General features: G+C 42.6%; 1 protein-coding gene across 1 annotated transcript in view; it reads right to left on the bottom strand.

Annotated features, from left to right (window-relative positions):
* ifngr1 (interferon gamma receptor 1) overlaps nucleotides 1-23,524 on the bottom strand; it is a 467,767-nt gene that overhangs the window by 376,911 nt on the left and 67,332 nt on the right. The gene's annotated exons all lie outside the window — the stretch shown is intronic.

A 23,524-nucleotide genomic window follows, 5' to 3' on the forward strand; every position in this document is an offset into this window, starting at 1 on the left:
TGCAGATGGGTAAAAGGCAGAGGAGTGAGTTGGCCCAGATGGGGAAAAGGCAAAGTGGGGTGGCGAGGAAGGGGAAAATGGAGAAGAGTGTGTTCATGCAGATGGGTAAAAGGCAGAGGAGTGAGCTGGCGAGGAAGGGGAAAATGGAGAAGAGTGTGCTCGTGCAGATGGGTAAAAGGCAGAGGAGTGAGTTGGCCCAGATGGGGAAAAGGCAAAGTGGGGTGGCGAGGAAGGGGAAAATGGAGAAGAGTGTGTTCATGCAGATGGGTAAAAGGCAAAGGAGTGAGCTGGCGCAGATTGGGAAAAGGCAGAGTGAGCTGGCCCAGATGGGGAAAGTGGAGAAGAGTGTGCTCATGCAGATGGGTGAAAGGAAGACGAGTGAGTTGGCCCAGATGGGGAAAAGGTAGAGTGAGCTGGCCAAGGTGGGGAAAAGGTAGAGTGAGCTGGCCCAGATGGGGAAAAGGCAAAGTGAGGTGGCGAGGAAGGGGCAAATGGAGAAGAGTGTGTTCATGCAGATGGGTAAAAGGCAAAGGAGTGAGCTGGCGCAGATTGGTAAAAGGCAGAGTGAGCTGGCCCAGATGGGGAAAGTGGAGAAGAGTGTGCTCATGCAGATGGGTGAAAGGAAGACGAGTGAGTTGGCCCAGATGGGGAAAAGGTAGAGTGAGCTGGCCCAGGTGGGGAAAAGGCAAAGTGAGGTGGCAAGGAAGGGGAAAATGGAGAAGAGTGTGTTCGTGCAGATGGGTGAAAGGCAGAGGACTGAGCTCGCGAAGATGGGGAAAATGGAGAAGAGTGTGCTCGTGCAGATGGGTAAAACGCAGAAGAGTGAGCTGGCCCAGATGGGGAAAAGGCAAAGTGAGGTGGCAAGGAAGGGGCAAATGGAGAAGAGTGTGTTCATGCAGATGGGTAAAAGGCAAAGGAGTGAGCTGGCGCAGATTGGGAAAAGGCAGAGTGAGCTGGCCCAGATGGGGAAAGTGGAGAAGAGTGTGCTCATGCAGATGGGTGAAAGGAAGACGAGTGAGTTGGCCCAGATGGGGAAAAGGTAGAGTGAGCTGGCCAAGGTGGGGAAAAGGCAAAGTGAGGTGGCGAGGAAGGGGAAAATGGAGAAGAGTGTGTTCATGCAGATGGGTAAAAGGCAGAGGAGTGAGCTGGCGAGGAAGGGGAAAATGGAGAAGAGTGTGCTCATGCAGATGGGTAAAAGGCAGAGGAGTGAGCTGGCCCAGATGGGGAAAAGGTAGAGTGAGCTGGCCCAGGTGGGGAAAAGGCAAAGTGAGGTGGCGAGGAAGGGGAAAATGGAGAAGAGTGTGTTCATGCAGATGGGTAAAAGGCAGAGGAGTGAGCTGGCGAGGAAGGGGAAAATGGAGAAGAGTGTGCTCATGCAGATGGGTAAAAGGCAGAGGAGTGAGCTGGCCCAGATGGGGAAAAGGTAGAGTGAGCTGGTCCAGGTGGGGAAAAGGCAAAGTGAGGTGGCAAGGAAGGGGAAAATGGAGAAGAGTGTGTTCGTGCAGATGGGTGAAAGGCAGAGGAGTGAGCTCGCGAAGATGGGGAAAATGGAGAAGAGTGTGCTCGTGCAGATGGGTAAAAGGCAGAGGAGTGAGTTGGCCCAGATGGGGAAAAGGCAAAGTGGGGTGGCGAGGAAGGGGAAAATGGAGAAGAGTGTGTTCATGCAGATGGGTAAAAGGCAGAGGAGTGAGCTGGCGAGGAAGGGGAAAATGGAGAAGAGTGTGCTCGTGCAGATGGGTAAAAGGCAGAGGAGTGAGTTGGCCCAGATGGGGAAAAGGTAGAGTGAGGTGGCGAGAAAGGGGAAAATGGAGAAGAGTGTGTTCGTGCAGATGGGTGAAAGGCAGAGGAGTGAGCTCGCAAAGATGGGGAAAATGGAGAAGAGTGTGCTCGTGCAGATGGGTAAAAGGCAGAGGAGTGAGTTGGCCCAGATGGGGAAAAGGCAAAGTGGGGTGGCGAGGAAGGGGAAAATGGAGAAGAGTGTGTTCATGCAGATGGGTAAAAGGCAGAGGAGTGAGCTGGCGAGGAAGGGGAAAATGGAGAAGAGTGTGCTCGTGCAGATGGGTAAAAGGCAGAGGAGTGAGTTGGCCCAGATGGGGAAAAGGCAAAGTGGGGTGGCGAGGAAGGGGAAAATGGAGAAGAGTGTGTTCATGCAGATGGGTAAAAGGCAAAGGAGTGAGCTGGCGCAGATTGGGAAAAGGCAGAGTGAGCTGGCCCAGATGGGGAAAGTGGAGAAGAGTGTGCTCATGCAGATGGGTGAAAGGAAGACGAGTGAGTTGGCCCAGAAGGGGAAAAGGTAGAGTGAGCTGGCCAAGGTGGGGAAAAGGTAGAGTGAGCTGGCCCAGATGGGTAAAAGGCAAAGTGAGGTGGCGAGGAAGGGGCAAATGGAGAAGAGTGTGTTCATGCAGATGGGTAAAAGGCAAAGGAGTGAGCTGGCGCAGATTGGGAAAAGGCAGAGTGAGCTGGCCCAGATGGGGAAAGTGGAGAAGAGTGTGCTCATGCAGATGGGTGAAAGGAAGACGAGTGAGTTGGCCCAGATGGGGAAAAGGTAGAGTTAGCTGGCCCAGGTGGGGAAAAGGCAAAGTGAGGTGGCAAGGAAGGGGAAAATGGAGAAGAGTGTGTTCGTGCAGATGGGTGAAAGGCAGAGGAGTGAGCTCGCGAAGATGGGGAAAATGGAGAAGAGTGTGTTCATGCAGATGGGTGAAAGGCAGAGGAGTGAGCTGGCCCAGATGGGGAAAAGGTAGAGTGAGCTGGCCCAGGTGGGGAAAAGGCAAAGTGAGGTGGCAAGGAAGGGGAAAATGGAGAAGAGTGTGCTCATGCAGATGGGTAAAAGGCAGAGGAGTGAGCTGGCCCAGATGGGGAAAAGGTAGAGTGAGCTGGCCCAGGTGGGGAAAAGGCAAAGTGAGGTGGCAAGGAAGGGGAAAATGGAGAAGAGTGTGCTCGTGCAGATGGGTAAAAGGCAGAGGAGTGAGCTGGCCCTGGTGGGGAAAAGGCAAAGTGGGGTGGCGAGGAAGGGGAAAATGGAGAAGAGTGTGTTCATGCAGATGGGTAAAAGGCAGAGGAGTGAGCTGGCGAGGAAGGGGAAAATGGAGAAGAGTGTGCTCGTGCAGATGGGTAAAAGGCAGAGGAGTGAGTTGGCCCAGATGGGGAAAAGGTAGAGTGAGGTGGCGAGAAAGGGGAAAATGGAGAAGAGTGTGTTCGTGCAGATGGGTGAAAGGCAGAGGAGTGAGCTCGCGAAGATGGGGAAAATGGAGAAGAGTGTGCTCGTGCAGATGGGTAAAAGGCAGAGGAGTGAGTTGGGCCAGATGGGGAAAAGGTAGAGTGAGCTGGCCCTGGTGGGGAAAAGGCAAAGTGGGGTGGCGAGGAAGGGGAAAATGGAGAAGAGTGTGTTCATGCAGATGGGTAAAAGGCAGAGGAGTGAGCTGGCGAGGAAGGGGAAAATGGAGAAGAGTGTGCTCGTGCAGATGGGTAAAAGGCAGAGGAGTGAGTTGGCCCAGATGGGGAAAAGGTAGAGTGAGGTGGCGAGAAAGGGGAAAATGGAGAAGAGTGTGTTCATGCAGATGGGTGAAAGGCAGAGGAGTGAGCTCGCGCAGATGGGGAAAATGGAGAAGAGTGTGCTCGTGCAGATGGGTAAAAGGCAGAGGAGTGAGTTGGCCCAGGTGGGGAAAAGGTAGAGTGAGCTGGCCCTGGTGGGGAAAAGGCAAAGTGGGGTGGCGAGGAAGGGGAAAATGGAGAAGAGTGTGTTCATGCAGATGGGTAAAAGGCAGAGGAGTGAGCTGGCGAGGAAGGGGAAAATGGAGAAGAGTGTGCTCGTGCAGATGGGTAAAAGGCAGAGGAGTGAGTTGGCCCAGATGGGGAAAAGGTAGAGTGAGGTGGCGAGAAAGGGGAAAATGGAGAAGAGTGTGTACATGCAGATGGGTGAAAGGCAGAGGAGTGAGCTCGCGCAGATGGGGAAAATGGAGAAGAGTGTGCTCGTGCAGATGGGTAAAACGCAGAAGAGTGAGCTGGCCCAGATGGGGAAAAGGTAAAGTGAGGTGGCGAGGAAGGGGAAAATGGAGAAGAGTGTGTTCATGCAGATGGGTAAAAGGCAGAGGAGTGAGCTCTCGCAGATGGGGAAAGTGGAGAAGAGTGTGCTCATGCAGATGGGTGAAAGGAAGACGAGTGAGTTGGCCCAGATGGGGAAAAGGTAGAGTGAGCTGGCCAAGGTGGGGAAAAGGCAAAGTGAGGTGGCGAGGAAGGGGAAAATGGAGAAGAGTGTGTTCATGCAGATGGCTAAAAGGCAGAGGAGTGAGCTGGCATAGATGGGGAAAAGGAAGTGTGAGCTGGCCCAGATGGGGAAAATGGAGAAGAGTGTGCTCGTGCAGATGGGTAAAAGACAGAGGAGTGAGCTGGCCCAGGTGGGGAAAAGGTAGAGTGAGCTGGCCCAGATGGGGAAAAGGCAAAGTGAGGTGGCAAGGAAGGGGCAAATGGAGAAGAGTGTGTTCATGCAGATGGGTAAAAGGCAAAGGAGTGAGCTGGCGCAGATTGGGAAAAGGCAGAGTGAGCTGGCCCAGATGGGGAAAGTGGAGAAGAGTGTGCTCATGCAGATGGGTGAAAGGAAGACGAGTGAGTTGGCCCAGATGGGGAAAAGGTAGAGTGAGCTGGCCAAGGTGGGGAAAAGGCAAAGTGAGGTGGCGAGGAAGGGGAAAATGGAGAAGAGTGTGTTCATGCAGATGGGTAAAAGGCAGAGGAGTGAGCTCTCGCAGATGGGGAAAGTGGAGAAGAGTGTGCTCATGCAGATGGGTGAAAGGAAGACGAGTGAGTTGGCCCAGATGGGGAAAAGGTAGAGTGAGCTGGCCAAGGTGGGGAAAAGGCAAAGTGAGGTGGCGAGGAAGGGGAAAATGGAGAAGAGTGTGTTCATGCAGATGGCTAAAAGGCAGAGGAGTGAGCTGGCATAGATGGGGAAAAGGAAGTGTGAGCTGGCCCAGATGGGGAAAATGGAGAAGAGTGTGCTCGTGCAGATGGGTAAAAGACAGAGGAGTGAGCTGGCCCAGGTGGGGAAAAGGTAGAGTGAGCTGGCCCAGATGGGGAAAAGGCAAAGTGAGGTGGCAAGGAAGGGGCAAATGGAGAAGAGTGTGTTCATGCAGATGGGTAAAAGGCAAAGGAGTGAGCTGGCGCAGATTGGGAAAAGGCAGAGTGAGCTGGCCCAGATGGGGAAAGTGGAGAAGAGTGTGCTCATGCAGATGGGTGAAAGGAAGACGAGTGAGTTGGCCCAGATGGGGAAAAGGTAGAGTGAGCTGGCCAAGGTGGGGAAAAGGCAAAGTGAGGTGGCGAGGAAGGGGAAAATGGAGAAGAGTGTGTTCATGCAGATGGGTAAAAGGCAGAGGAGTGAGCTGGCGAGGAAGGGGAAAATGGAGAAGAGTGTGCTCATGCAGATGGGTAAAAGGCAGAGGAGTGAGCTGGCCCAGATGGGGAAAAGGTAGAGTGAGCTGGCCCAGGTGGGGAAAAGACAAAGTGAGGTGGCAAGGAAGGGGAAAATGGAGAAGAGTGTGTTCGTGCAGATGGGTGAAAGGCAGAGGAGTGAGTTCGCGAAGATGGGGAAAATGGAGAAGAGTGTGCTCGTGCAGATGGGTAAAAGGCAGAGGAGTGAGCTGGCCCTGGTGGGGAAAAGGCAAAGTGGGGTGGCGAGGAAGGGGAAAATGGAGAAGAGTGTGTTCATGCAGATGGGTAAAAGGCAGAGGAGTGAGCTGGCGAGGAAGGGGAAAATGGAGAAGAGTGTGCTCGTGCAGATGGGTAAAAGGCAGAGGAGTGAGTTGGCCCAGATGGGGAAAAGGTAGAGTGAGGTGGCGAGAAAGGGGAAAATGGAGAAGAGTGTGTTCATGCAGATGGGTGAAAGGCAGAGGAATGAGCTCGCGCAGATGGGGAAAATGGAGAAGAGTGTGCTCGTGCAGATGGGTAAAAGGCAGAAGAGTGAGCTGGCCCAGATGGGGAAAAGGCAAAGTGAGGTGGCAAGGAAGGGGAAAATGGAGAAGAGTGTGTTCGTGCAGATGGGTAAAAGGCAGAGGAGTGAGCTCGCGAAGATGGGGAAAATGGAGAAGAGTGTGCTCGTGCAGATGGGTGAAAGGCAGAGGAGTGAGTTGGCCCAGGTGGGGAAAAGGTAGAGTGAGCTGGCCCTGGTGGGGAAAAGGCAAAGTGGGGTGGCGAGGAAGGGGAAAATGGAGAAGAGTGTGTTCATGCAGATGGGTAAAAGGCAAAGGAGTGAGCTGGCGCAGATTGGGAAAAGGCAGAGTGAGCTGGCCCAGATGGGGAAAGTGGAGAAGAGTGTGCTCATGCAGATGGGTGAAAGGAAGACGAGTGAGCTGGCCAAGGTGGGGAAAAGGCAAAGTGAGGTGGCGAGGAAGGGGAAAATGGAGAAGAGTGTGTTCGTGCAGATGGGTGAAAGGCAGAGGAGTGAGCTCGCGAAGATGGGGAAAATGGAGAAGAGTGTGCTCGTGCAGATGGGTAAAAGGCAGAGGAGTGAGCTGGCCCTGGTGGGGAAAAGGCAAAGTGGGGTGGCGAGGAAGGGGAAAATGGAGAAGAGTGTGTTCATGCAGATGGGTAAAAGGCAGAGGAGTGAGCTGGCGAGGAAGGGGAAAATGGAGAAGAGTGTGCTCGTGCAGATGGGTAAAAGGCAGAGGAGTGAGTTGGCCCAGATGGGGAAAAGGTAGAGTGAGGTGGCGAGAAAGGGGAAAATGGAGAAGAGTGTGTTCATGCAGATGGCTAAAAGGCAGAGGAGTGAGCTGGCATAGATGGGGAAAAGGAAGTGTGAGCTGGCCCAGATGGGGAAAATGGAGAAGAGTGTGCTCGTGCAAATGGGTAAAACGCAGAGGAGTGAGTTGGCCCACATGGGGAAAAGGCAGAGTGAGCTGGCCCAGGTGGGGAAAAGGCAAAGTGAGCTGGCACAGATGGGGAAAAGGCAGAGCAGTGCGGTGGTGTAGATGGGGAAAAGGGAGAAGAGTGTGCTCATGCAGATGGACCAAAGGCAGAGGAGTGATCTGGCTCAGATGGGGAAAATGGAGAAGAGTGTGCTCGTGCAGATGGATAAAAGAGAGAGGAGTGAGCTGGCACAGATGGGTAAAAGGCAGAGGAGTGAGCTGGTGTCGATGGAAAAATGGGAGAAGGGTGTGTGGGTACAGATGGGGACAAGGTAGAGTGAGCTGGCGCAAATGGGGAAAAGGCAGAGTGAGCTGGCCCCGATGGGTAAAAGGCAGAGTGAGCTGGCCCAAATGGGGAAAAGGAACAGTGAGTTGGCACAGATGGGGAAAAGGCAAAGCAGTGCGGTGGTGCAGATGGGGAAAAGGGAGAAGAGTGTGCTCTTGCAGATGGATAAAAGGTAGAGGAGTGAACTGGCTCGGATTGGGAAAATGGAGAAGAGTGTGCTCGTGCAGATGGGGAAAAGGGAGAGGAGTGAGCTGGCACAGATGGGTAAAAGGCAGAGGAGTGAGCTGGTGTCGATGGAGAAATGGGAGAAGGGTGTGCGGGTACAGATGGGGACAAGGTAGAGCGAGCAGGCGCAGATGGGGAAAAGGCAGAGTGAGCTGGCCCCAATGGGTAAAAGGCAGAGTGAGCTGGCCCAAATGGGGAAAAGGCACAGTGAGTTGGCACAGATGGGGTAAAGGCAAAGCAGTGCGGTGGTGCAGATGGGGAAAAGGGAGAAGAGTGTGCTCATGCAGATGGATAAAAGGCAGAGGAATGAACTGGCTTGGATGGGGAAAATGGAGAAGAGTGTGCTCGTGCAGATGGATAAAAGGCAGAGGAGTGAGCTGGCGCAGATGGGGAAAAGAGAGAGGAGTGAGCTGGCACAGATGGGTAAAAGGCAGAGGAGTGAGCTGGTGTAGATGGAGAAATGGGCGAAGGGTGTGCGGTTATAGGTGGGGAAAAGGCAGCAAGCTGGCGTAGATGGGGAACACAGAGAAGAGTGAGCAGGCGCAGAGGAAGTTGGAGTCAAAGAGGACGGGGCTGGGGCAGACAATGGGATGGTATAGGGCAGTTAGGTTCTCGAAAAGTTGTGATTTAGGGGAAACAGATTTGTTAGAACCTAAGAACATATCCACCTTGACTGAAATAGACTCATTTTGCTCAATAAGACCAAGATTCTAAAGCCATTTTTGCAGCTGTGTGTGTTTAAGCTTAGCGGTGCTTTGAGTTTAATGCTAATGTCAACATGTTAACATGTTAACAATGACAAAGGTATGACGCCTACCATGATCACCATTTTCAATTAGCATCTTAGCATTTAGATTTGCAGAAAAATGGTCATAAAGTAAAGTATTGGAGAAATTAATATTTTGACCTGATGATGGCGCTGGAAGAAAAGTAAAGGGGATCAAAGTTAAATCCATCCTCAGGGGGACATGAAATCATGTACCAAAATTCATGGCAATTCATCCAGTAGTCATTGAGATATTTCACTCAAAATACAAACAAACAAACAAACAAAAAAAACCAAAACAAAACACAATTGTCAATGTTGTGGTTGAGAACAAGTCAGGGGATAATGAAAGACACCACGTCTGTTGGTGATTCATTCAATAGCTGTTGAGATATTTCTGGCTGGACCAAAATAGTGGACCGAACAAATAAAGCCACACTGCTAGTATGGATAAAAATGCAACAATATATGTTTCTAATAACAAACTTTTTCATAGTGATATAATGACTCCCATCTAAAGCCATTTGTTCACAAAATCTTAACACCAGTGTTGATAACGTTACCAAATCTATACTTTTTAAATATTCTTTATTTTGCTGCGGCTAAACAAGTTTTTTACTAAAATCTTTTTTCCAACAAATCCATCAGTATTTTTAATAATATTACCTTAACCCTATTACTTTTTTAACTTAGGAACCCTCTGAGTTGATCTGGTAGTGGACTGCTGACCACTCCCAGAGCCTCTGTTCATGTGACAAACCATGCTCACGCCCATGTTATATTTTAATGTTAAAGATCATAAGGAAATGAACACCTAATGATAATCTAGATTAGTAAAGAGGGTAGAAAAAATTGAGAAGCAACATTCATGGTATTATGCTTCAGAAGGTGGAGACAAATTTGTAACAAAAATCAAGATTTGTCCAAACTCTGACCACTGTGTGTCCTCCACTGCCTTTGACTGAGTCTTAAGCACTCAGACCAAACATCACCTTGGATTTAGATCCTATTTTTAAAATATTTTCTATTGTTTTTTTTGTTTTTTAATTTTTTTAATCAGTTTTGTTTAGCTTTTGTTTTTATATTTTGTGTTTACTTTAACCTGAAATAAAGAACAAAACAGGTTTCATTATCCTCAGTATTTACAGTACTTATATCATTGCTCTCTGTATTTCTGTAACGCATTAGCAAATCTATCAATATTCTGTTTTTTTTCTGATTAAAGCTTAGCTCAGCATCCATTCTGGTGTGTGTGTCAATCATTTGGTAATCCCTGAATAATAATACTATAATCTTTTACATAGTTTGGATTCTGTAGGTCAAACAGAACAAACTGAGCCTTTTCTTCACCAGGTGTAGTCCCACTGAGCTTAGCCGCCTCTTTACACACTCTGTATACATATCATACAACAAGAAAATATTCTACTAGACTATATAACATCACAGTGAACTATACAACACTATGATATAACACAGAGTACACCATACATACTAGAAACCACAAAGATATCAAACTGCACTGGTGTGTGAAACCAAAGGAAATCAGAAAAGCAGAAGAGTCAAAACTTCATGGATATATTGTGGTCCACAGGTAAATAAAACCTGAAGCATTTAGTGACCAAGTGTCCAGTTACTTTCGAACCCCTGAACGTTGGGCACTATGTGTTAAAAGGGCAATATCTCCCACACAGTTCTTTCTATATTGATGTAAACTTACTTAAATTAAAGCTGAGATTTTAACTTTATTGTAGTATCCATTACTTTATTTCAAATTGAATACAGTAGCAGTCAAAAGTTTGGACACACTTTCTCATTCAAGGTAATGGGAAGGTGAGTCCAAACTTTTGATTGGTACTGTACGCTAAAGCACAGAGCCTGAAGAACACAATATGTGTAACTATCCAAATGCTTACAGTCTGGACTGTATATATACATACATATCACTCAGTATCAGCTGGGATTGGCTGCAGCCCCCAGTGACCCTCTAAAAAGGATTACAGGTATATGGATGAGTTATTGGTGAAGTGTCTCTATGTGTGGCTTCTATGAACACATTGAGTTATCTTTTCTTATCCTCTCTCAGATCAAATGGGTTAAACAAAAGCCTTCTTCAGTGTCAGTTTCACTGTTTCATGTTTGCATGAAAGAATTTGAATGATTTTACATTTCAGATAAAGGTGTGACCATTTAGCTACAGAAAGTGCTTCTCAATTTCTTTGAAACTTCAATTTCTTCTACATTCAGCAAGTAAGAAACACTGTTGTTTCCTTGAATATAAAATGTAAAGTGCACATTATAGACTGAATTGTAAGTGTACTTTTTAAAACCTTTTTTAATTTCTTTATTTGCGCAATAAAGTGATAACAGTACAAGTGTAAAACAATATAAAACATGGTGTTGGAAGACAGGACAGAGGAGGTAACAGAGTCACAAAATAATAGATATAATCAAAACAGAACAAAAAAGAGAAAACAAGGTTCAAATGAGAAGATTTAATGTGCCTAAATATTTGTATGAGTGTGTTGGTGCGTATGTCTCTGTGGTAGTGAGGAAGGTGCCTCAAGAGGGAGTTGGGTGGGGTTGAGGTTGAGGTTGGGGATGGGTGGGTAGGAGCTGCAGGAAGTGTTTGTGACGGAGCTCTACTGTAGATAATGAGAGGGTGTAGTGGGGGGAGTAGAGGAGGGAGGGGCTGAATTGCTTGGTCAGAGGTTTCTGGCTGGGCCTAACTGTGGCAGCCCCCAGACCCTGAGGAGGGGTCTGCCAACTGTAGGACTCAGCCTATTTAAGTGTGTGCCAGAGGGTGAGAGGACCCCCAGACCCTGAGGAGGGGTCTGCCAACTGTAGGACTCAGCCTATTTCAGTGTGTGCCAGAGGGTGAGAGGACCCCCAGACCCTGAGGAGGGAGTCCCCCTCACCACAGGGCACACAGCTTCATTGATGTTATTTATTATTTTTAAATTTTATTTTATTATTATCATTATTATTATCACCGGCTTCACTCCCGCCCCTCCCTCTTGAGGATGTGAAGGTCTGTCTCCATGTGAAATAATGGGAAGCAGTGAGGCTACTGGTCTGTGGTAGAGATGTAATCTAGCCGGTGGTGGTGGGGTGTGGGGTGGGGGTGTGAAGTGCAGAGTGGGCTGTATTGTGGAGGGGGAGGGGGAAGAGGGAGGAAGATGTTGAATGAGTGTGTGAGAAGGAGAGAGAGTGTCTGGCAGATGTGCGTGCCTATAATATTTATAATAATTATTATCGTCATCTCCTCCACACCTCTTAATAACAATAATAATAATAATAATGGTAACAATAATAACAACAGCTACAATAGTAACAATAGTAATCAATAGTATTAATGAAAACTCACCAGGTGAGTTCTTGGTGATGTGTCTCTATATGTGGCTTCTATGAACACATTGAGTTATCTTTTCTTATTCTCTCTTAGGTAAAATGGGTCAAACAAAAGCCTTCTTCAGTGTCAGTTTAACTGTTTCATGTTTGCATGAAAGAATTTGAATGATTTTACATTTCAGATAAAGGCGTGACCATTTAGCTACAGAAGGTGCTTCTCAATTTCTTGGAAATGTAAAGTGCACATTATAGATCTGAATCTTAAACGTACTATAATAACCATAATTTAAGTTGCTAAAGACTAATTATGAATGTTTCACTCACCAGTTGTTGTCCCTGCTCAGCTTGCTGTAGTTTAGTGTAGTTTAGTAATTCGAACAGTTTAACAAACTTTGTACATATCACTGTCCCTTTTAAAAAACTACATCCTCCTCTCCTTCAAGGCGGCAAACCCGCCAAACACTCTGCTCTTATCAGTGATGAGTGGCCTCATCCATGCACGAACACAAACAGTTCTTAATGAGCCTCAGACGGCTGTGTGGCGAGTTTAATTCACCACAAACATAAAAAACAAAACAAAAACGAATATCTCATATTTTGGATAAAGTTTTCAGCGAAGTTAGTCATAAACTTTGAATCGCTGCTTCTGCGGTCTTCACTTCCCGCGGAGTCAATGAGCAGAAATACGGACAGCGCCACTCTGCCATTGCAACCAACATTGTGGTGGGAGGGGGGATTACACCCATAGTGATAAGAACTACTATAGAAAATGAATAAAAGAAGCTGAGAGAGTTAAGTTCTCCTATTCCTACTCCTATTCGCTACGCTTATGGCCAGAGATAACATATTATTGACAAACGATCTCATATCAGTGTGCTGAGTCTTTTTTTCAGTGCTTTTCTTATTGTTTATTCCATTCTACTTGTTGACCTGTATTTAGTTCCTCTATTGAAACCTCCCTGCTGGTATTTCATTTAAAGGAGAAACATTTCTTTTAGCCTAATCTTGTCTGTCTCACTACTCGTTTGACCACTTTATTTACCTCTTTCTGCTCTTCCAGTATCCCACAGAAAGTATAATTTTATTTATATTTCCACGTTTAAAAAAAAAAAAAATGTTAGCCATGGTTTGTTTGTGAAAACTAAAATTTTCTTGTCATCCCACACAGAAGGTGATGTATGATCCCATGCAGTTCATTCAAAACAGCCTCTAAGGACCTCAAGCGCCAAAGATACACACAAACCTACAAAGAGAGGGGTGTTATGGGTAATCGTGCCTGCAGGTTACTGAAACTGTTTCTTTAGCTTCTTTGCAGTGGTTTCCTGTTTCTTTTAGAATCCACTTTAAAATCGTATTAATTACATACAGTAAGGCTTTACATGGCCTCACACTGGGTTATTAGGTGAATGTTTAACTTTTTTACCGTCCTCAATGTCTGATGGTCTTACTGTTAAAGTCTTTTAGCAGCAGTGGGGGGATAGAAAAAGACAACAAAGGTCCCTGGCTGGAATCGAACCAGGGACGTTGCAGTTATGAGGAATAGGTTTTAACTGTTAGGCCATCAGGATGCCCCTCTACTCAACATTTTCTGTTGTTGTGTTGTTGTTTTTTTGACAGGGAAGGCATAAACGTTATGTACAGTGTGGCTGTAAGCACGCCCAAGGACACATATAAAATAAAGGAAGAGTATCAACCCCAAATTTCCCAAATAAATGATGTTAATAATGGTAAAATGTACAATAATAAGAGACTAGTGGTCGCCATAAAACAAGAACAAAATGTAAAACAAAAGTGGGTCATTTTGGAGGAACTTGAAAAAAATCAACTCGAGGGTGGTCATTTGTTGGTCATCTTCTCTTATGCCTCTCCATGTGAAACTGTGCAAAGCTAGGGGGTGATCATAGTATCCTTGACAAGATTGGCAACATCATTAAAATGAACAAATGGACAAATTATCCATTTGTGTTTGAAAAAGTATTCCTGCCTGGTGGACAATATGATAAAACAATTCCCACAAAAACAGAAAAAGCCCTCAAGAATATTGGAGATTCTATTGGTGGTCTTGCAAACATATTTCGCTGTTATTACCAAAAGCGAACACTGGTTTTAAGTGTTCTAGCTGCTCCAGCGGTGGAGAGGTTACAGAAGATTGTGTTAAATATGATGCATAAACTTGTCCAAACTTTTGACTGGTACTGTAATTGTAGTTGTTATTAGTTTCAGTTGTGAAAAGTAATTTTCATCCTCTTTTGCTACTGCCTCCTGTGGTGTACCCCAGGGTTCCATCTTAGGCCCCATTTTATTCGGTATTTTATTCAGTTTTAAGTTCTCCTGAGGTTGTCAAATGCTGGATGGCCAAACATTTTCTCCAGTTTAATGAGAGTAAGGCAGAGGTTCTTATTATCGGTCCTGAAAGTTTCACTCATGGTGTAGCCTATTTTCTTGGGCTTCAAGTGTTCACACATATGCAAGAAATCTGGGTGTATCTATTCTTGAATACTTTAAAATAAGACACATTCTGTTATCAGTAGTAACTTTTTCCAAATTATGTTCACAGTAAAAAGTAAAAATAAAACCATTTCTTTCTTCTGGAGATCTGGAGATTCTCTTAGATGCTTTTATTACTTCACATCTTGACTGCTGTAACTTTCTTTATGCAGGAATAAGAAAGGATGAGGTTGAAAGTTGTGAAGTGAAATGTCTTAACTATTGGATTGATAGCAATGACATCTGGTAGAGATATTCATGTCTCTCTCAGGATGAATTCTTATCACTTTGGGATCCCCTGACTTTTCATCTGGTCAAAATTTTAATTTGTTCTTTACTTACACTAAGCACAACTTAGGAGTCACTGCAGTCTACACTTTAGAATCACTTTGCTAAAAGTTAGTTTTAACTTCTTTATACCAAATATCTTATTAAGAATAAGAATAAGAATAAGAATAATGTGATCTGTCTTTCTACTTAGAAAAGAACGAACGCCTTAAACTTGTTTTAAACGTTTAAAATGTTTCACAATAACTGAAAAATAACAACTTTTTTTTTTAACGGTAAAACCAAATCTGCCTCTTCATCCTGACTTGTACATTGAGGAGGATTTCAGAAGAAACACAGGAGGAAGGAGATAAGGTCAGGATTATGCAAAGCCACTCATTTCTTTTTGCTCTGATCTAGAGGGAAATTAGGAAATACAGAGTTTTTAACTTAAAAAGAACCTTAAAAAGTGACTAAATGAATAAACCTCAAATTTCCCTTTTGGAACAAAGAAAACTCACTGAGCAATAGATGATTTTACCAGTTCCACAGATCTATGCTTCAGTTCTTGAAGTACAAAAGATGTCTCTGTATGGCCCAGTTTTATAGCATGCAGTAAAAGCATATCACCAATTTAATGAATGCTTACACAACTGCAATTCTAAAAGCATGTACATTGGAGACCATTATCGCGTACAAGGGGCTTTTGTTGTCATACATCTTAGAAAGTGAAATAATGAAGAATGAGGAAAAATAAAAGAAATCACCAGTAGGAACCACCTGACAGATGCTTCATTTTCAAGGCTGATACCAATATCAATATTTGAGAGTTACAAAATTGTGTGAAAAAGTGTGCTGTTATCTTTGTATTTAAACTATTTTGGAGTGTGTCCTGTTAGAACAGCCATAAACATTTTTGCCTTCTGACATGTTGTACAAAATATTTATTTTCTAGCATAACACAGCCTCAACTTGGTCTGTCTGCTGTTTGGTGCTCAGCAGGTAGTGCAGTGTGCTTATCAGAGTTTACTTTTTTTTCATACTGAAAACAGCTTTCTGTTGCTTGAAATGAGAACACTGAGACCGAACTATTCAGAAAATTTGCAGTAAAACTAAAACTATACACTAAAAGAGGCTAAAAAGTTCCAAAGGGCTGCAGAGTTTACTGTTTCTTTTTCTTTTATTACAAAACAGACCTTTGGAGACCTTGTGCAACTGTTTTGTGTTTTGGACAGTTAAACCAAATCTGCCTCCTCATCCTGATTTACAGATTAATGATTAATGATGGAGGTTTCAGCAGAAACACAGAGGGAAGTTCAGGCTACAGTTATGTGTGAGGTAACACTCACAACAAGAGTTGGCTGTACCGCCCATTGGTAGATTCAAATCTAGCCTAATTTAGCCGAGTCTAATAGTCTAATCTCACTCTCAGTGAGAAAGAAAATAAGCCTATTTCCCAAAATGTTAATCTACATGACAATTTCTCCTGCTACTGCGCATTGAGATTAATGTTAAAACTATCTTTTTCTTGACTCTGTTCCTTTCTCTTTAAACCCAGATTAATTCAGGCTTGTTGCCCTAAAAAACCTAATTTTAATGATAAAGGTATGATTCATGATCCAAATGTGAACAAAAGGTTCTCCACAACTACAAAGTAAACTACAGGATTAGAAGCTGCTACACATCTCAAATGAGAACAAAGTCTTACTTTTTGTTTTGTGATGCTGTTAAAACTTTGTTTAAATCTATACTTTTTGTAAACACAGAAGGAAATCATGCCTATATTTTCTGCTATCAATAATAGGGGGAACCATAACATGCTTTTCAAAACCTATTTCCCCTTGATTTTGCAAAATGAGAGGACAGACCACTCAAATAGATCTTCAGTTAAAACCCTTGATCATTTATATAAGAGCAGACTCAGGAACATGAGCATGATTTAAAGTCTCATTTCGGTCCTTTAAGCTGTTTTTCCCCTCAGATTCAGGTTGGGGATGTGAGTGGGAAGGGTGAGTGTGGAGGAAGTGTTTGTGACTGGAGCTCCATTGCAGATAATGAGAGGGTATAGTGGAGGGAGTAGTGAAAATTTAAATTTTCTTGGAGGCTGTTATCTTGCACAGAAGGTGATGTATGATCCCATGCAGTGCATTCAAAACAGGCTCTTTGGTATAAAAATGACCATAATAAAAATGGTATAAAAATTTTTAAAATACTTGTCAATTGTCAAAACTTCACAGGGAGTTGAAAGGCCCTTTTGATTTTTAATAAGGCCTAACTTTTTCTGGGTTTGTCAATGATCCAGTAATCACAATGTTTCTGCTTGTAATATTTTGCAAATTTACCCAGTATCCCAATAATCCATACAATGGATTATTGGGACAAGTGGACCCAAACCATGCCTGCCAAATGCCCCCCACAGCATAACAGAGTCACTAGAACCCCTCACTGTACCAGTTTTCCTTTAATATGTCACCTGTCTGTACATTTAACAAAGTGTATTGTATTCTTTAATTGATTTTTTATGATCCAATGCCCCTGCACCATCAATGACATAAATTCTGTAAAACTACAAAATGTTTGTGCTTTGAACTACATCTCTCTGCTCTTTCTTCCCATTTACCACACAGCAGAAGTGTAGAAGGGAGTAACCTGAGATGCACTTCCCTCTGTGTTTCTACATCTCCAAGTTCAATCTGCAAGTAAGGATGAACAGGCAGTTTGGTTTTACTGTCTGAAATACAAAACATTCCCTTAACAAACATAGAATAAGTTCTTCGAAAAGACTTCTGTGTTCAGGTGCTGAGGAGTCAGCTGCAGTAAACAACATAAAGTGTCAAAAAATAAAGTTAGAAAACAACATTTAAGTACAGTAAAATGTGTTCACATTATTACCACCTATTGTCTTATTTTGTGTATTCATCTAAAACTGCAGAATTTTCATCAACTCTGCAGAGTTTTTTTTAGCCTCTTATGTCTCGTTGTCTTAGTTTTAAGCCACATTTACTGTGTGGTTCAAACCTTTTCAAACAGCAGCAGGCAGCTGTTTTCAGCAAACAAGCTCTGACAAACCAACTGTTCACTACCTGCTTGCAGCATCTAAACAGCAGACAGACAAAGTCTCAGGAGTTGGTGGAGAACTACAGAAGCACATTGCACAACCTGAATGATCCCAAGGACTTCAGATGCCTGTGCAATGTTGACATACTAATTCTACCATCCACGTTATTCAGTGACATTAATATCTCACATTGTTTCCAACCAAGGAGGAAAATAAAATCAAGTATAGTGTCATGCCTCTAACTTCTCAAACAGCAATGACTGATAACCACCTTTACCTTGTCTCATAATTACAAGATCTGGATCTTTTCTCATAACTATCAGATCTTTTCATAATTACAAGATGAGGCCTCCAATTTTTTCTTTCTTTGGTGAATGCAACGCACCTTCATGGAAACTAAATTAAAGCTAAAATGAGAGTGAATATTGGACTCCAAATAATAATGCTAATGTTGCTTCATTTCTGCTGGTTGTGTAAGTAGGTAACTGTTTGCATGTAGAATGTTAGCCATTACAACTTTGTAAGAAAAATACATGGTGGTAGCTGTTTTTACTGTTTGTGAGTATTGAGGTTTTTCTGCCCCCTAGTCATTTAACTTCCTTAATCAAACTGCATTTGAAAAATATGTTCAAATAAGGGCATGGTGCCACTCTGAAGGTTTGGCTACGATCAACCTCTCGTCTATAAAAAAGCCCCTTCCTCTTTATTGTGTTCACTGCAGCACCGTCCCTCCTAACACTGAGAAGAAAACAGAGCGAACAGCTTCCATCAAGCATCTTTCTCCAGCAAAGGAGGTAAAAGATTTTCACTTTACTGTATTTATCTTAACTCTAACAAGGAAGGTAGCAACAAGCTCAAGTGCAAATTAGAACTCAAATTATGCAACTTTTAGGCCTTTAATGGAGTCTCCTGACACCTCGCAAAAATTTAAAATGTTTTTTAAGAAAAATTCATTAAGTCACATTAAACTGTATGGAAGTCCAGACTGGCCATGGTTGCCATTATTTTTAAAAATCCTGTCATCTAGAGATCTTGATGTTATCCATAAACACCGTGGGTACCCAACAGGGCTCTATGAGGAGGCGACAGCATGACAAGGAAGCAGTGTATGAGAATATGAGTGTGTGTAACATACTATATTTAATGGCAGAGAAAAGGGTTATGCTGTGAGAATGGTTTGAGAAGTTTATATGATTTGGATATATTGGCACATTCTGACATTTTTGGACTCTGGGTTGACATTTTCAGTGCTTTTCATGCCAAGAGACAGTGAATATTTGACACTCCAAAGACAGATAAACCTACTTTAGCATTTATCATCTTAGCATTTTTTCATTTTAATTCAAATGGACAGTATTTCGATCTGACTCAGATCAAAACGCTGTTCATTTTAATTAAAATAAAAACTGGCTTTGGAGTAAGTGTGCGGGCGTCATTCTTTTTCTATTGGTGCTGACTTTTAATAGTCCTACACCTATGTGAAGTGTGTGTAATTACAGCCTTTTAGCATGTTGAAGGGCTAACTGTAAGTATTTTGATGTGCTGATACCATAACATGACAAACTCAGCTGAGCATTAAGTGCAGCCGATCTTTGAAGGACGGGTTCACAGTTTTTCAAGTGTGTCTTAAAACAACAGTCAGGAGCCCAAATGAACAGAGAAACATGTTTTTCTTGCTGTAATCATTCCTCGTGTTCATATTTACCATTAGAAGATCCCTTCATAATGCACTTACAATGTAAGTGATGGGGGCCAAAAAAATAAGTAAAAAACAAACAAAAAAACTGTAATTTCCCTTCAAGTGTGTGTAAATGTTACAATAGCATATATCTGTGCAAAAATGTATTTAAAAGTTTATCTGAAGCTAATATGAAGCTTCAGCATCCAAATGAGTCAAATCAAGTAGATATCTTTCAACGTTACAGTCTTTTTAGTGTCAAAGTTCCTCTTTTTGTTACTATACTTCCACCTGCAGCTCAACAGGGAAACACTGTCTGAGGAAACACAAAGAGGGAATTTGATGCTAAAAAGACTGTAAATGTGTCAGATATCCACTTAATATGACTAACTCAGACTGCTGAGGCCTCATATAAGCTTCACATCAACTTTTAAATGACTGTGTGGACACACTGTGGATTTTGGCCTCCATCACTTCCATTGAAAGAACATTTGAAGGATCTTTTAATATCCAGTATGAACAGGAGGAATGATTACAGCGAGGAAAACATCTTTCACTGTTCATATGGACACCTGACTGCTGTTTTAAGACAAACTTGAAAAATTGTGAACCCGTCCTTTAAGTGCAGTCAATTAGATTAGCTGATTATGGCCTTTCCTCTGGCACCACCATCAGGCCAAACTTTACATTTTTGCCCCACTAGTGCTCAGAATCAGAGAAAGTCAGGTTTCCAAGTGACGTTGTAGTGAAATGCGCACACATGCAGGGGTGTAGAGAACAAACCAGAAGAACTGATGGGGTGTGGCTGATGGACTTCCGGGGAGATCAACATGAGAGGACTTTTTCTGCCAGAACCTCAGTGGTGGAAAAAGTATTCAGATCCTTTACTTACGTAAAAATACCAGTATCACAATTACAAAATACTGCATTATAGCGATAATGCAGTTTACCACCTCTAAACCTAAATTTAGAGATGAAATGTCTTTTTGTTGTAACTACTAACCACTCATAGACATCTGAAACGTGAAAAGGGGCAACAACTAGACACTGTTTGTATGAAAGCCAGAAAGGTTGTGAACCACTGATGTAATCTTTGACAATGTGTTGTGTTTTATGAGCTCATCATATGTTTTTGTCGTGTTAAATGTTAAACTGAAAAGTAACTACAACTGTCAAATTAATGTGCTGGAGTAAAACGTAGGATGACATGTAAATACGTAAGTGAAGTACAAGTATCCCAAAGTTGTACCTAAGTACTTTTAATTCTTGAATAAATGTATTTAATTTCTTTTCCATTGCTGCATAACCTGCACAATCTGCAAAAGTAATGGGTGGAAAATTCAAGCCCCTCTTTCATCTCAGAGTGCATAATTATCCATTTGGCTCTAGTGTCTGTTCAGAGGTCTGGACTACAACAAGACGGTTTCATGGCTTTATTGATATTCACTAAAATTAATAGAAAATACTGGCTACCTGTTTAAAAGTTAGATTGTAGAATATTAAATGTTGGCTTTAATGATTATTGTCTAATTTCTCAGCAGATATTTCCTGATTTGCAGTACCGTCACTGAACATGAATGAATGATCTATAACCTAAAGGTATGTTATTTTGCACATTTTCACATTACATTTAAATATGAAAAGCCAAAATTTAATAAAAATGGAAACTATATACTGTAGGTAGCACATGGTAAGTAGTAACGTATCCTGTGTTTAATAACAGAGAAGACCATACTTATGACTATACTTCCTTGTTATTATAATTAGCCCTGTTATACTCATGTTTGTTTAACAAAAAGTATCATCATTGTGCTCATTAACTTGGTCTGTGTGCAGATGGCTGGCCTGTGTTGGGTGACGGTGATGCTGGCCTTCTTCCTGTCTGCTGAAAACAGTTTGGCTGCTGTGGACCAGAACAGGCTTGCAGAATTTGTAGATGGCATCCTGAAAGAGTGAGTTAACTTTTGATTCATTCACTGAAAGAATTTTGAGAACACTTTATTTTACAGGTCCCCCAATTTTACACTAATTTCCTGGAAATTTTCAGAGTAATTTGCAGGTATTTACCTATTAATTTTTAAGACATTTCACAGACAGAAAACCCTGACAACTGACAGAAAATGTTTAACCTATAACTAATAATAATAATAGAGAGCAAAACAATAACCAATAGAGAGCGCTAAAACAAAATCATGGGCCCCATACATGCATATATGGAGAAAAAAAATGTGAATCTACAATAAGGAAGAATAGCAATAAATTATTTACATATTGAATCCAGAATACTAATAATCAATAATATTTTAAAAAGTGAAAGAAAAAATATAAGAAAAAATATGTCCATCCAAAAACATGTGAAACCAACTTCACATACTATCAATAAATTCAATTAATTTCCCATGCCTGTGCTTTTGTCTCAGCTCCCCCTATTGTTTATTTATGAGGCCTTATATATTATGTGGAATGCCACCCACGGCTGGTACATAATTCAGACCGATTATGTGTTTGTCAGACTCTGATGAAGACACGTTGGTCTGCTTGTTGCCTATGCTCAAAGAATAAATTCACTATATTATTTCACCTGACGACAGAGTGCCTTAGTTTTTTCCATGGTTGTCTGCACCACTTAAGGACAAATATCTAGCAGGAATTCCTGGATTTTGTTTTTTGTTCTTTTACCTGTTCCACTAAAGAGCACCTGTCGTATGGGCCATCAGAACCATGCAGTACTTCCTCCTCCTGTTGTCAACCTAGTATGTGGTTTGACACACTACACACTGAAAACTAAGTATTTTGTCATTTAAAGAGTTAAGAGTTTTTGTAAATTAACAACTACACATGAACCCAAAAATAATGAATGAATACTTATCAGCCAAGCCAACTTAACACTTCTGTGTTTTCTTATTATTTGTACCAAATTGCACCATCCTTTGTAAAATGTCCTAAAAATTAACCATTAAATACCTGCAAATTACTCAAAAAATTCCAGGAAATTAGTATAAAATGAAAAGACCTGTAAAATAAAGCTTTACCAAATTTTGCCACCTCAGGATGTGTTCAGATCACCACACTAGGACAAGACAGCGTGTACAGTAGGTGTGAAAATATGTTTCTGACCCCAGGAAAACATTAAGTCAGAGGGAGAAACTTGTGATTTTGTTGTAAAATTGATTGTGCTTTCTATATTAATGGTAATATAACAAAACAAATAGATATGATACTTAAACCTCTGTATTGTTAATGCATTAATAACTTTAAAGACCTTATACTTTATTATAGATAATATAGTTACTAATACTGTTCTATAGCTAGTATTTGCATTTTTACTACAAAGAACACAGGGCTTTACTGCCTTACTGTATAATTGATGCTCAATTCTAGGGTTTTAGTGTTTTTAAGAGAATAATAAGTCGTACTAAAAATATAGATTAAAATATGTTTTCACCCCAAAAACATGCAGAGAAGGTAGAATCCCTTTTTAGCCCTGAGTAGTGTCTGCAGTTGTACTTTTCGGGCTGCATGCAGCCCCAACAACCTTCAGCAATAAGGCAGGGCAGGCTGTATGTGTCCTGAGAGGCAAAACCCAGGGAAAAAAAGCCAATTTCGAACAGTACTGCCTCCCATCTTGGTCCACTGATAGCAAACTTAAAACACGCAGGCAGAAATATAGAAGTTGATTTTGATCTACACCTAAACTTTAATCAGCACGTTAAAAATCTTGCTAGCAACAATTCAGATATATTGCCAAAGCTGATCAATGTTCTACACAAAAAAGTTGAGCAAATGATTCATGCTGTCATTTGTTTTTCTATAAATTTAAGAATTTGCATTTTATATGGAAGAAACTTCAGATCTACTGTGTCCTGCAGAGGACAAACAAAGAAACGCTGCATTCTCTACAGAGTAAATGGGAGAAAGACAGCAGGGATGCCACTTAGTTGTCAACTTAGGATACTGCCTTACAAATCAAACAACTCATATTGTGTTCTGCACCAAAATATCTAAGATACATGGTAACATTTTGTGCATGTTTTTTTCTTTGGCAGGTATGAAACAAAAGGCATGTTCAGTCTGGCTGTAAGCATCCCAGAGAACCAGAACCAGAACACGGACCAAATCCTTCAGCATGTCTTCAGAAGTGACCCTGGTAACAACGTGACGAATAAGATCAACAAAGATGAGGTGTACATCGGCAGCAGGGTGGTTGCGGCTAAAGTTCTGAAACGGCCCAATGGAGGAGCTGATCATGCAGAGTCACGTGTTGTCGACCACTTGAACCGTTTGTACAACAGTTCTAATGCTAACGATATATTGCTTTTCTATGTTTATGCCTCCCCGTGTGTTGAAAAATGTACAAGCGAAGCACATCGGGAGAACATTCTCGGAAGAATAAATCACATTCGGCAATGGACTAGTTATGCTGTTGTGTTCTCTAAAATATTCATACCCAAAAATCGTGAGCCCAATACTGATCAACAACGACGTGAAGCCCTTCAGCGGCTTGGGACGTACCAGGTTA

Source organism: Thunnus albacares, chromosome 3 (genome assembly GCF_914725855.1).
Source record: "Thunnus albacares chromosome 3, fThuAlb1.1, whole genome shotgun sequence".
NCBI classification, from domain to species: domain Eukaryota; kingdom Metazoa; phylum Chordata; class Actinopteri; order Scombriformes; family Scombridae; genus Thunnus; species Thunnus albacares.